The sequence below is a fragment of the Octodon degus genome, unplaced genomic scaffold, assembly GCF_000260255.1.
Source record: "Octodon degus isolate 3935 unplaced genomic scaffold, OctDeg1.0 scaffold00022, whole genome shotgun sequence".
Classification (NCBI taxonomy): domain Eukaryota; kingdom Metazoa; phylum Chordata; class Mammalia; order Rodentia; family Octodontidae; genus Octodon; species Octodon degus.
Window position 1 is genome coordinate 14,383,318 of NW_004524598.1, and position 3,608 is coordinate 14,386,925.

Consider the following 3,608-nt stretch of genomic DNA (forward strand, 5'->3'; position numbering starts at 1 on the left):
TATTATTATTATTATTATTATTATTTTGCGGAACTGAGGATTGAACTCAGGCCCTTGCGCTTGCCAGGGAAGCGCTTATTCCACTGAGCTATCTCCCCGGCCCCCAGAAATTATTTTTGATCTGATCTCCTCTATTCCTTTCTGCAGTTGTTTCTTTACTTCAGACGCTATTATTCAGAGATTAAAGGTGTGTGATTTCCAATTTCTTCTATGCTAGCGTCTTTTGCACTTGTTCTGGGTAGGCTTGCTTCCTGAGAATGCATTTTGCTCCTTCTCTTTGTCATTTTGTATATCACTGTCTTCTGACCTTTGGTGTAGAGCTTAGATAGAGTTAGAACCTTAGCACCAGGTCCAGATCTATCAAGTTCAAACTCATCCAGGTGGCTCTGGTTGCTGTGCTCTACTTCTTCCTGTTGCAGCCCTTGGAGTTGAACTGTTTGTTCCACTCTGGTAAGATGTTCTGCTCCTGAATCAGCTGGGTAGGTCTTACCTCTAGCCTCTTTGCAGGGAGTTCTGCTTCAGGGTTCCATGCTGGGCCTGGGCTCTGGATCTAATGAGGATTGGGCGGGCCCCAGGTGGTCTCACTCACGTGCTGGGCCTGGGTCAAATGAGGAAGTCTGTGGGCCTGGGCTCTGGGTCAAATGAGGACCGGACAGGCCCTGGGAAGTCTCACTCACACACTGTGAATAGAATAGTGAGTTTTGCTTTGTCATATTTACACATACATATGATATATTTTAATTATTTTCCCCATTAGCAACCTTTCCCTTCTTCCCTTTGATCCTCTTCCTTTCTAATCATCTCTATTCTGATTTTGTGTGGTCTCTTTTGTTATTTTAATTTCTTTACATTCCAGCTATGAAAGAAACTATGCAATACATGATACTAGGCAATACTTTTCTGAGTCTGGCTTATTTAGTTTAACACGATGATCTTATTTCATCCATTTTCCTGAAAATAACATAAGTCCATTCTTGACGGCAGAATGTTGTCACACTACGTATATATGGTGTATTTTCTTTATCCATGCATCTGTTGATGGGCTCTTAGGCTGCTTCTGTAGCTTAGCTCTTGCGATGAAATCTCTTCAATGAAGTATATTATTGTATTTTAGCCAATATCTTCTGGAGTATATTGGTCAGAGCTAGGTGATCACTAAATGTCTTGTATACCTACCTATTTTACCAAATTAATACTGTAATTAAGGCAAAGTTTTTTTTTAGATTAGGCATGTGGCAAAACTTCTAACATAGTTGGTCAAACGTGTATTTCTCCCATGGTTAAAGATACTGGACAATAGAGTTTTAATGAGTTAAGGAACATTGAAGAGGCATCACTATCAGAGCCACTTCAGACATCCATTCAGCATAATCAGCTATTTATGTACAAATTACAAAGTGAGATTTTTTTTAACCAAATGAATATATGTATCTGTAAAAAAAATAGCTTAGCCCTTACAAATTGCACTGCAGAAAACACGATGTTATGGTTTGTGTATAGTTGTCCCCCAAACGCCTCATTCAGTCATGGGGTGGGGACTTCTAGAGTCTGGGATTAACTCATGATCCATTGGGATCATGGGTGATGCAAGGCTGGGATTATGGGGTTTTAGCACTGCTGGGATTATGGGTGTGTGTACTTCCCCCAGCCTGGAGCAGAGAGCCTGAATGCAATTTAAGAGAGACAGACTTTCTCTCTGTTGCCATCGTTGTTGCTACTCCTCCATTGACTCTTGCTTGCTCTTTCCTGCTGCCAAGAATGGATGCTGTTTACCATGTGCCACTCTGCCTTGGAGCCAGCTGAGTATGGATAGAAATCTTCAGTGACTGTAGGCTAAATAAGCCTTTCATTCCTTTATTTTGGGTGTCGAGTATTTGTCCCAGCAACGAGAGAAGAGTAACTGAGACACACGATATAACTGTTTTTATTCCCCTTTAACTGTTGAGAAAACAAGTTTCGGCCTTAAACATTTACTAGCACAATACTGGGGAGAAAGATGGAATTTGAGTTAGTATTCCATGCTACTTTCAGAAGTAAATTCTGGGCTGAAGAGATAGCTTGAAGGTCTAAGCACCTGCCTGGCAATTGCAATGACACCTGCTCTATCCTCCATACCATATGCTGTGCCTGCCCCAAAACTCCCAGTGCCATGCCAGCCTGGAGGTAGCTCCCACCTGTAATCCCAGCGCTGGGGAGGCTGAGATAGGAGGGCCCCTATGAGTCTGAACTGTGTAGCAAGGCCCTGTACCCAAAAGAAAGGTAAATTCTGACAGATTAGAGAACAGGAACAATTTTATTAATAAACAAGTGATCAAGTAATGGCTATTGGAAGGGCAAGCTGAAGTGGGGCATTTCAGACAAAGACAGCACTAGGTTAGGAGACTGGCTTTCAAGTCGCAGAAAGTTTGCAGTAGGAAAATGAGGCAGAAACTTCACAAAAGAAGGGATAGACTGTGAATAGTAACCCAAAAACAAGTGTTACTATATGGTTATATATTGAAAAAATAACTGTTAACGAAAACCCACCGGATACACAACAAGCAAGGAAACATTCTTGTTACTGTCATGTTTCACATGTCTACATTTGGGACTTACCAAATCAATTGTTTAACTTTCTTTTCAAAGTGTCTTGGAAGAAAACTGTTGTAGTGCTAATTGTTGTGTGTGTAAATTCTGAGGACGTTATGGAACTTTTCCCTAGTATTCTGGAAATGTCTTTAAAAAATAATCCATGGTACACAAATGGGAGTGAAACTTCAGGTTACAAGAAGTGTTTTATTACACAAAGAGAGTGAAGCATAGTTATTTCCTTTTCCTAAGTTTGCCCTGTGGCATCTTGTTACAGGGTATCTGGTTATTTCTGTCACTGCATTCTACATTTCTAACAGATGACTTAACACATGTGTGAACATTAAAAACTTGAAAAAGTAAACTCTGCTGTGCGTTACCTACCAAGCAGTCATCCATCACTAGGGAAGTTGCGTCCCACCATCATCGCCTTCAGACACTAGAATATGGTGTAGAACTTGGGGGAAAAGCAGATAGCAAAGTTCTCAAATAATGTGTCAGTTGATAATGCACCTTGTACTATTTGATAGTTTGGTATGTCAAATTCTTTTTAAAAATCTAAATTTAGAAAAGGAATGTGATACAGTTATCCCCTAAAAGGAAATAAATGTTGGCTTTCACTTGGTTTTAAAAGACAGCTGTAACATAAAACAATTCATTTTGGTCTGAATTAATACTCACTCTTAAGTTGGGATCAAAACCATATAAAATATTGTAAGAGCGAATATATCCATCCAGAATATGAAGGCCTGCTTTGGCAAGTCCAGGGACTGGGGTTTGCTTTCCAGTTCCACATGTTGCGCCAGCCCTGCCCCCAGAATGAGCTGAGCCTGTGACCAAGTCTGGGCGTGATGGCACAGGTCTATAATCCCAGCGCTGGGGAGGCTGAAAACAGGAGGATCACTGAGTCCGAGCTGCGTAGTGAGACCCTGTACCAAATACATACATGGAAAAAAATAAAATAAAAAAGAACACGAGGGCTAATGGGGACACAGTAAAACATAATTAATGAGCCAAAAAGAAAAAAAAGTCTCTGAAGA